At 41.0% G+C, this 11,761-nt stretch overlaps 1 pseudogene; it reads right to left on the bottom strand.

Moving 5' to 3' along the window:
• Positions 1-4,969: 4,969 nt before the first annotated feature.
• Positions 4,970-6,766, bottom strand: LOC124024531 (annotated as a pseudogene).
• Positions 6,767-11,761: the final 4,995 nt, after the last annotated feature.

The following is an 11,761-nucleotide window of genomic DNA, read 5'->3' as shown; positions in this document are numbered from 1 at the left end:
TACCTAACTGCTACTGCCCCGCTACCTAACTGCTACTGCCCTGCTACCTAACTGCTACTCGCCCCGCTAACTAACTGCTACTGCCCCGCTACCTAACTGCTACTGCCCTGCTACCTAACTGCTACTGCCCTGCTACCTAACTGCTACTGCCCTGCTACCTAGCTGCTACTGCCCCCGCTAACTAATGCTACTTTGCCCCGCTATCTAACTGCTACTGCCCTGCTACCTAACACTGCCCCTGCCTCACCTAACTGCTACTGCCCCTGCTACCTAACTGCTACTGCCCTGCTACCTAACTGCTACTGCCCTGCTACCTAACTGCTACTAACTGCCATCGTCTACTCTAATCAAGTACTGCCCCTGCTACCTAATCACAATGCTACTGCCCATAACTACCTAATTGCTACTGCCCCGCTACCTAACTACTGCAGCCCTGCTACCTTAACTGCTACCGCCCACTACCTAATTACTGCCTCTGCCACTACCTAACTGCTACTGCCTTGCTACCCAACTACTACTGCCTTGCTACGAACTACTACTGCCTTGCTACCCAACTACTACTGCCTTGCCACCTAACTGCTACTGCCCCACTACCCAATGCAATTTGCTGCCTAACTGCTTCTGCCCTGCTACCTAACCGCTACTGCGCCTGCTACCCAATGCACATCGCCCTTGCTGCCTAACTGCTACTGCTGCTACCTAATTACTACTGCCCCAATTACCTAACTGCTACTCGCCCCACTACCCACTTTACCGCCCCACCACCCAATTACTACTGCCCCACTACCTAACTTCTACTGCCTCTGCTACAACTACTACTGCTCCACTACCTAACTGCTGCTGCCCACTACCTAATTACTACTGCCCCACCACCCAAATTACTACGTCCCACTACCCAACTCTACTGCCTTGCTACCTAACTACTACTGCCCCACTACCAATCTGCTACTGCCCCACTACCTAAATTACTAATGCCTCCACTACTAGTACTAATGTAACACTACCTCCTTCTACTGCCTTGCTACCCAACTACTACTGCCCCAATTACCCAACTGCTACCGCCCCCTACCTAACTGCTACTGCTCTGCTACCTAACTGCTACCTAAAGGGAAACACGCTGTTTTGTCAATCTCTTGTATCAGTATCATGTTGAAATGGAATGGAATGTTATAACTATTTTCTCAATGCACAAAGACTGTGGCTTCTATGAAAAGCTGTTCTGAGTAACCACAGACCAGATAAACAGATACAACAATCTCACTAGTCTAGACAGGGCAAACCTGTTTTCACGATTTCTGTTAGTTCCATTTATAATACAAATTATTATTTTTAATCAATCGTCAATATGCAGAAACAGTTTGTGATCCTCTGAAAAGCTAATGTACTCAGATGACTTGTATTTTAACACATTATCAATTGTTTGACAAGTTTTGACAAGTGGCATTTGATCAGACGAACACAACTGAAAATATGGAGAACCATTTGTTTATCACTGGTAAGGAAGAGAATTTGATAAAGACAGTCATCTACATTTTAGAGTGTCGGATGGAGTTTCAGGTGAGGCTGCCGAGAAACAGGGAAGAAACCGCCTGATGCCGCCCTGTGATAAGGCAGGGGTACAAAATATTTTGCTTGTTCATTCCCAGCGGCCCCTCTGTTGGCATCGCTGTGACGCTCCACCAGCATAAATGATGTAGCAGATAGAGCCAGGGTGAGACATGGGCCATTCACAAAAACTCTAGCCTATCACACAACTTTTATGATTACATGTTAGAGGCATGAGAAATGAACGAATGAACTTGAAAAATAATGGTATAGCCTACATTCAAATACGATGTGGTTCAACAGAACATTGACATTTGCCAAGGCAGAGATGAGTGGCCGGCACCGAAACACAGCAACAGCAGTGGGACGCATAAATTCTTCCCTCGTGACAGTAGCCAAATTTGACATGAAACTTTTTGGTGTTTTTGTGAAAAAGATGTCTCTTTCCACTCACCACTATTTGGAAGCTGGAAATATCTTGCAAGTGGATAAACATGTGCGGGTGGCCTATGGAGGAGCCTTTTGAAATGATAGTTTGACAAATCAGATGAAAAAATTATTGATTTGTTATGTTTATTCCACATTAAAATGTAACATATTTAAACATATAAGTTAAACAAAAAATATTTTTGACTAGGCCCACAGAGATCCTTAGGGACTGTATATGTAATTCTATGATTAAGCCCATAAAAATGTTGGTTCACGCGCTTGATCCCCTACCTGGATATAGTATATGGTAGAAATAGTGTATAGCCTTTTCTGTAGCCTACAGGCAGGAGATAAAATGTATGACACAACAGCCTGTTTTACAACCAGGCTCTAACACATTATTTATACATTTCCTTTGATGGCCTACATGGCACTCTACATCCCAGTGAGCACGGGCCGACGCCAATGTCCTCTGGACGTCTTTTTTGGTTCGTCTGGACCTGATGTTCTTTTTGGCCTACCATATAGATGGCCATTCATAAAACGCCGTTTCAGGCGACACTGTGGCTACACCCCAGTAACACGGATAAATGCAGACACCTTCTGGACATCTTTTTTTGGTCCTGTCTGGATTTCTATGTCCACGATTTCTATGGCCTTGATTTCTATGTCCACGGAAGTTGGTTTTAGTCACGGTCAACCCTAAATCTGAAATAGTCATAGATGTCTATGTTTGGTTCAGATAAAAAGATGTCAAAACATGTTATACCGTAGCTTTGATTGGACTGATCATGTCAACATCATACTTTCAAAATCTTAGCTAGCATGATATGTAGCTAGACAAGCAGTCATCATTATGAATCACATTGCCAATGTACTGGGAAATCCTTTTCCAATCCTTATCATATGAAGATACATTATGAATAAACATCTCTGTGCTCATCAGCCATTGGACATAAACGTTACACAAGTCAGAAATCACAAATTCAATAATTTGCTGCAAGTGCCAAGCAATCACTATTTTTCTTCCTGCCTGCTATTCAGTGGAGAGGGTGTGGGTCCAAGTCTGGTTTAAAGGAGGGACAACATCTGTCTGAATGGGTCTCATTATCAAGCTTAAAAGGATTAACATTCCCACGCAACATTATGGGCCAGAAAAGGTTGAAATCATTGGTCATGCATCAATCCAGCATGACTTCATCCAGAGAATGCCAGACTTTGATGACCAAGTTTGATGATGACAAAGTTTGCCTACAAGAGGGACTGCCACGCCACCTTCCTTAAGTAAACTGACGGTGGTGCACCTATTATTGAATATTATAAGAGCTTTTATTGTCTACATCTTTGCCCCTGTTATTTATCTTACTATTCTGACTTGGTGTATAGGGGGAATACAGTAAGAACGGCGTATTCTGTTTCTGTCCATTTCAAAAGGGCTGAATCAAATAGGCATATCAACTAATTCCATTTAAACTCGCTGATTAATGTCATAATCAAAATGATGGCTTCCCTCTTATCCACATTTTCCCCTTAAGCTGTATTTTGTACATCTCAATTTATATTACTTATATAGGTCTATCTCATTAGTATCTTGTTCATTATTTTAGGTAATGTTGGAATTATGCATTTAATTGTTTAGCTTACTTTGTGTATAATTAGCTCAGGTGTTTTCTCCATGTAATTCCAGTTGATTTTGTGAGGGTTGTTTTGTTTGCTCAATGCGCTGTCTGTGAGTCAGTATATTTCACATAAAGTTTAATTTAATGAAGAGTAAAGTTTAGGCCTCAACACATTGCTGAATTTATCTGAAATAACATATGAATTTCTGTTCGTGTCCATTTCGAAAGTACTAAAGAATAGGCCTACCTTATGCAGCCATTTGCTAATGATCAGTAACAAACATTGTGAATTTACTGAACATAAAATGTAATAATGTTTGTGTATGGTTCAAAGTCTAAACTCATGTCGGCATACATGTTATTGAAGGAGAATGTGGTTCTTGACGAGATTACACAAATCACAAGAATCCGTAGAAACCATATTTATTTAAGCAAGTCTGCCTATCAGCTGTTTTATAAAATGCAGTGAATTATGCCTAATTAACCGTATTGCTGCCAGGCTATGCACAGCCTGGTCTCATAAACGTAAGTCTGGGACACTCAAATTAGCATGATATGTTAGCCTGGTATGACACATGATTACTTAAGTCTGGGTGGATGGGTGGGCGATAACGGCGTTTGAATCTCATCACGGCTAGCTTTAGCAATTAACCCCTTTAACCTAACTCTAAACTTAATCCCTAACCTAGCCTAGCTAATTAGCCACCTAAACAGAATATGCAACATATTGTAAGTTTTGCAAGTTGTAACATATAATACAATTTATAATTTGTAACATATTGTATGAAAATGGTAATGGACATCCACAAATGAATACATCCATACGAAATGTAACATATCATACTAAATAGTGTCTCGGATTTACGTACAGAATAATACTAATTTCTCTGAGACCAGGTTGCCAGGGCTCCGCCTGAGAGCTAGTGTATTGGTGGTGTAGTGGGTGGTGTGTTCTACCAGGTGTAGTGGCTTTGCTGGAATGTATCTCAAACAATTTGTTTGAGTTTGCCTCACCAAGATGTACATGCCAAAATTGTCACTGGCAGAGGAACTAAAATCCTGTTCAATATGAAAACAAAGAAACACGGAAATTACAATAGCTTTGGCCTGAATGCTTCTATTTACAGGAATGATTATATAATGCTTTTAATAAGCATTAAAAGGGATTCCATCCATCTCAATGAATAACCTCTGAAGCAAGATCATTAAATTCAGTGATTACCATTGACAGAGATAAAGTGCACTGAAAAGTATAGTTAGTAGTAGGTTTTAGAATGAAGGATTCTTATGAACTGATGCTGCATTCTCAAGCAGAAGGCTGTTCCAAAGAGAGATCAATGAGTTAGCAAGTGAACTTTAGACAGATCGAACGGCATTCAGATGCAGAGAGGCTTAAGGGTGCACACCATGCAGTGACTCCAGACTTGGAGATGACCCAAGATGGCCCAGGTCGAGGTCACGTGGCCCATGAGCATGGACATTGGGATATTGCTCCATCCGGTGCCCTCTGGTTTACTGGCTGTGATGCCGTCTCTGTGTTGAAGAAAGGGTTGAGGTTCATGTTTTAAAGCTTATCCATTTTTTTAAGTACATCCATTTTGGAATGTAATAATTGAATATAGCCATAGATTTTGAAGACTAAAATTCTGCCTCTTGAGCTTGATTCAACCACAAAAGAAGCTAAAATGCAAGCTTTCACCAATTGTTTGCAAACAATGTTATTGTAAACAAACAATGTATAACCTTAAAAACATGCATTTTTTTTACAAATAATTGATCAGTCTTTGCATCTGTAGCTCCATGAATTTGAGAGTGGTTACATTTCTCTAACGCACATTCCTCAGCTGTTTACCAAAACAAGTGGTGGGGTGTCTGGGAAGTTGTTGTTTTATCCCAAACTGTAGCTTCACAGGACATCCCACCCTTACATACTAAATCTTACAATGCTCCACACATTTCTTTATAAGTCCTATAAGTTTTAGATCTGATTATATTTGACTGATTTTATTTATGTATCTACAGTATTTTAGTTGTTGTGTAAAGAGCTCACAAAGCATTTACAGTAAGGATAATATTATAATTAAAGGTATACCATTATATTACATAGTTCAGTAGTAACCCTACTCCGGTATAAACTTGGCCTGCAGAGCTGGACCCCAGACACTACCATCAGTTGCCACCTCAATCATGGAAAGCTTGCCGTCAATGTGACTCCACCCGTTGTTTTTGACCAGTCTTGATTCAGCTGAAACAAACAGTTCAATCAGGTGTTTTAGAACAATTACAACAGATATAATATGAAACAGTTTTAGTAATAACTGACACTCTCCATCCTCTACTACTATACTCCAGCTCTCACACTTTTCCCAGATCTTACACTCATTAAGAAGATATCATCATTCTTGTTGACTGCCCAGCACCCAAAGGGTCCAGCTGTAGTACTTCACATCCTGGCAAATCCTGTCCATGGAAGAGGTGAGCCCTGAACCCTTGTAGCCAACTGTGGCACCACGTGTCAGACAGAATGGAGTATCGTCCCATATTGGCCCCCGCAATAAACTGTTCACCTCCAGCATCCAACTGTTTCAGAAGGCCTGAAGACCACAAAGACAGACAGACGGACAAGCAAACAAGGAGCACATATCTGTGAGTACCGCCAAATGACCTACAAGTTTACAATTTAAATGTTTTCAACAGCCTGATGATATCAGGAAAGCTGAAAACAAGGTGTCATCTGGATAAATATTGAGTAATTCTCTCCACTAACCTGCAGCTTGCACCCAGTTACCGGCTACATACTTGTAGATTGCATAGTCCTTGTTGACACCCCAGATCCTGCTGGTCCTACAGTGATATGCTTCAGGGAACCAGGCAGGCGGATCCATTTATCACCTACCAGGTAGTAGGGGGATTTGACTTGTGTCCGTAGCAACCACTTGTCCCAGTCCTGCATCGATCTGCATCAGATTCTTGATGTTTACTACCTCCTGACAGTCCCAGGCTTTGGAGACAAAAGACATGAGTCGACACACAGACAACAAGGAGGATGACATTATGGAGTGAACTTGATGATCAATTTCAAGTTGATCAAGCATGTTTCAGATGATGGTTACTTACCATGACTGATGGTCAGGAGACAGAGGACCAATAGGGACGGCTGCAGTGACTCTCATGATGTCTCTGTAGATCTACAGTATACGTTTGGTTGTACACAGACTTCAATTGTCCCCTTGCAAGACTTTGAGCTTTTATAGCCCTGCACATACCTTTCAGCCAATGATGGCTTCCTGTTCCACCTGTTTAACAAAAGAGATCACCTGATGACAAAAGATCATTATTTTGTTCTTCTCATGTTTTCTGTGTTTACATTGTAGTATGCATTTGCCATGTTTACATTTTTGAAATACAGCGCCTATAGAAGTCCACACCCACCTTGGATTTCTTCATAGTATTTACAAAGTTTACAAAGTGTATATGCTTGAATACAACAAGTCCTTAACCAACAATGCAGTTTAAATAAATAAGTATTAAGTAAAAAATTGATAAGTAAAAAATAAAAAATATTTAGAAGAGCAGCAGTAAAATAACAGTAGCGAGGCTATTTCGAGGGGGTACCGGTACAGTGTCAATGTGTGTGTGTGTGTGTGGGGGGCAGACTTAACTCAAAACTCAAGCAGACTTAACTCAAAAACTGTAACTTGGCCACTCAGGAACATTCACTGTCTTCTTGGTAACTGTCACGCCTGACCTTAGTTATCTTTGTTTTCTTTATTATTTGGTTAGGTCAGATTGTGACAAGGGTGGTTTGTTTAGTTTTTGTATTGTCTAGGGTTTTTTGTATGTCTAGGGTTGTCTAGTCTAGGTTTTTATATGTCTAAGGTTGCCTAGATTCTCAATCAGAGGTAGCTGTTTATCGTTGTCTCTGATCGGGACCATATTGAGGTAGCCATATTCCTTGGGTATTTTGTAGGTTATTATTCTATGTTTAGTTGCCTGTTCTGCACTAGCCATATTCCCTGGGTATTTTGTAGGTTGTTATTCTAGGTTTAGTTGCCTGTTCTGCACTAGCCATATTCCCTGGGTATTTTGTAGGTTGCTATTCTAGGTTTAGTTGCCTGTTCTGCACTAGCCATATTCCCTGGGTATTTTGTAGGTTGTTATTCTATGTTTAGTTGCCTGTTCTGCACTAGCCATATTCCCTGGGTATTTTGTAGGTTGTTATTCTAGGTTTAGTGCCTGTTCTGCACTAGCCATATTCCCTGGGTATTTTTGTAGGTTGTTATTCTAGGTTTAGTTGCCTGTTCTGCACTAGCCATATTCCTGGGTATTTTGTAGGTTGTTATTCTATGTTTAGTTGCCTGTTCTGCACTAGCCATATTCCCTGGGTATTTTGTAGGTTGTTATTCTATGTTTAGTTGCCTGTTCTGCACTAGCCATATTCCCTGGGTATTTTGTAGGTTGTTATTCTATGTTTAGTTGCCTGTTCTGCACTAGCCATATTCCCTGGGTATTTTGTAGGTTATTATTCTAGGTTTAGTTGCCTGTTCTGCACTAGCCATATTGTATCACGGTTCATTTTGTTATTTAGTTCTGTTCAGTGTTCTCTCTTTAATTAAAGAGTTATGTTCACTTACCACGCTGCTCCCTTGGTCTCCTCATTTTGATGACCGTGACAGTAACCAATCAGTGTAGATTTGTCTTAGTCCTGCTGAAGGTGAATTCCTCTCCCGGTGTCACAATGGTGTGAAGCAGACTGATCAGGATGTCCTCTATGATTTTTCCTGTACTTAGCTTCATCCTGTTTCTTTTCATCCTGAAAAACTCCCCAGTCTTTGCCAATGTCAAGCATACCCATACCATGATGGTAATAGTATTCACATGGGTAAAGAAGATGGCCTCCTCTGCTGAGAAAACAGCCTAGACCAGGAAGAGCCTGTTGAGGATGTGGTGACCAGCCTTTGCTTAGTTTCAGTGGTCTCTTTGTTATTTTTGTGTGATGACCAGACTTCAGTGTGTTTTTGATGGTGACCAACATAAGCCAGTCACCAGAATTAGGTCGTCATGCTGGCTTGAAAATGGATGTTTAATACCTACTCAGAATCTGCAGAGTGGGGATATAAACCATTTTGAACTTTTCTTCTCACACACATGCATCCAGAATGACTTCCAGGGTTAGAAATATCACTAAATACGACCCAAACTGTTGTACGTGATCAGACCAGCTTGACCCAGCTTCGTCACCAGTATAACAGCATCACCATTATAAACATGTGCGTCCAAAACACAGTGAAGGTTTGTACCTGTGTCGAAACACAGTGAAGGCTTGTCACCATTGTCAAATACACTGAAGGCTTGTCACCAGCAAAACCAGCTAGACCATGCTGGTCAGACCAGCTAGAGCATAATGTATACCACCTGCTGTCTACCACCAGGCTCTTGATGATAGTGTTCTGAGGGTATGGGGTTAATGCCTGAAATCAATACACATATCTTTAGTGTTTGTCACATTCAGTTGTAAGAATATACTGTCGCATCAATGTACAAAATCATTAGCAGTTTTAACTGCATGAAGGACTATTACTGAGTCGTCCACAAACTACATTCTCGAACACTCTTTGAAAAAAAGGTGAGATTTAGAACCGAAAAGGGTTCTTCGGCTGTCCCAAAAGGAAAACCCTTTGAAGAACCCTTTTCGGTTCCAGGTAGAACTCTTTTGGGAGGTCCAACATGGTACCTGTTATGCAGGTGAATGAGGACCCAAAAGCGACTTGGCGAAAACAGAGTCTTTAATCCAGTAAAGTAACTTTACAATCAAAAGGCATAATTCTACTCGTAATGACGAGAACAGACTGGAGACTTGATCAAGAACTGCAGGTTGCCTCGGGAAGGCACTTGAACGTAGCAGACTCAGACACCTGCTCACCACGCAGCATCTGAGGGAAACACGACACGACAGGGCGATACATAGACACAGCACGGTGAACAATAGACAAGGATCCGACAGGGCAGGAACGGAAAACAAGGAGAGAAATAGGGACTCTAATCAGGGAAAAGGATCGGGGAACAGGTGTGGGAAGACTAAATGATTGATTAGGGAATAGGAACAGTGGGAGCAGGAACGGAACGATAGAGAGAAGAGAGAGAGGAAGGGAGAAAAAGGGGAACGAACCTAAAAAGACCAGCAGGGGGAAAATGAACAGAGGGAAAAGCAAAATGACAAGACAATCTAAGACAAAACATGACAGTACCCAAAAAGGTTCTATCTGGAACCAAAAAGGGTTCTACCTTGAATCAAAGGGTTATTCTATGGGGACAGCCAAACAACCCTTTTGGAACCCTTTTTCTGAGTGTAGTGGCTACGACAGAATATACAGGATATATTGAGTGGTGAGAGGAAGTCCCAGAGGTGAGCCTGTTGATGATGCCAGCTCCCCACAGGCACCCATTTCCCCTCAACCTCTGGCTTCTGATGGTAAAAAAGTCAAGTATCAGCCCACTAGATGAGTCCACACCTACAAGTGAAAGTCACCCAGTAAATAGTCCTTAAAATAGTCTAAATAGTCTAAATACAATATCAAAATGAAAAGTATAAATCATTTTGCATTCCTTATATTATGTAAAGCAGACTGCACAAAACCACATCTACACACACATACCCCATAACGACAAAGCAAGATTTTGTTACATTTGTTGAATATATAAAACAGAAATACCTTATTTACACATCAGTCCTTTGATACGAGACTCATTTTGAGCTCAGGTGCTTCCTGTTTTCATTGATCATCCACCTGTTGTGAATTCAATTGATTGGACATGATCTAGAAAGTTAAACTGTCTATATCCAGGTCCCACAGTTGACAGTGCATGTCAGAGAAAAAAACCAAGCCATGATATCAAAGGTTGTCTGTAGAGATCTGAGACAGGATTGTGGTGAGGCACAGATCTAGGAAGGATAATCAACACATTTCTGCAGCATTGAAGGTCCCAAAGAACACAGTGAGATTACATTGATTGGACATTGATTGGACTAAATCGTTTTTGATATATTTTGGTATATTAGCTGTCGCTGTATTAGACTAAGCATAGGGTATTTGATGTTAAAATGTTGAAGATTAAATGGTGCTGGAATAGTGGAGGCAGCTCCTGTTTATTTTTTTTCATACTTTAACGGTAACGTGGTTCTAAATCAATAGTTGTTTAGTGGTCATTAAATGTCAGACAAAATGTCAGACAAATGAACTTCCTTGACCATGCTGTTTGTCGTGTCAATGTTTGTTAGATGCAATATGCTTTGTGGACAGAGATTGCTATCTGGTTTCAAGATGAACAAGGTGTGGTTGAATTTATTTTGTCACAGTGTATTCTTATTGCCTCAGCCTTAGGCATATATATCAGGTCGCAAGGCATATGAACTAACAGGTTATACAACTCAAACAACTATTTTAAATATATTTATTTTTACCTTTTTTAACTAGGCAAGTCAGTTAAGAACAAATTCTTTTTTCAATGACAGCCTAGGAACAGTGAATTAACTGCCTTGTTCTGGGGCAGAACGACAGATTTGTACCTTTGTCCAGCTCGGGGATTTGAACTTTACAACCTTTCGGTGACTAGCCCAACGCTCTAGGCTACCCTGCCGCCCCTATCACAACTATGACAACATAGGTTGTAATATGGCTTTTTTCTGGCTTCCCCAGTGATTATTACCTTCGCACCTCTACTGTATGTTTTGCTCAGTCTGGCAGTAACCCAGAACTACCAGAGACAGAGGATCTCTCTTTCGGCTGCTGCTGACAGACACTGCATGCAAATTGTTCTACTACACCCCTAAAACCTTATACAGTATGTACACATAGCATTTGTCTTCATTTGTCAGATTAACTCTTTCTGTAGAATAACTGTTTACCTTTTTCTTCTTCTCTGGAACCAGTCAGGCAACAATACATACTGTACTTGTGGTAGGTAGCCAGTGGCTAAGGAATTAGACCTGTGGCCCAAAAAAGTGTCCTGTTCGAATCCCGGGCTGGCAGCTGGAATAAACAGAGGCGGAATGATTTCACAACTGAAGGGCTGCTGGGTTCACATCCTCAAAACATTCCCTTGATGTTGGGACCTTGAGCAAAGTCCCGATAACCCCACAACATGTTTTCTATCCAGGGTGCTGCACT

The sequence above is a fragment of the Oncorhynchus gorbuscha genome, unplaced genomic scaffold, assembly GCF_021184085.1.
Source record: "Oncorhynchus gorbuscha isolate QuinsamMale2020 ecotype Even-year unplaced genomic scaffold, OgorEven_v1.0 Un_scaffold_1913, whole genome shotgun sequence".
Classification (NCBI taxonomy): domain Eukaryota; kingdom Metazoa; phylum Chordata; class Actinopteri; order Salmoniformes; family Salmonidae; genus Oncorhynchus; species Oncorhynchus gorbuscha.
This window is presented reverse-complemented; position numbering and strand designations above follow the sequence as displayed.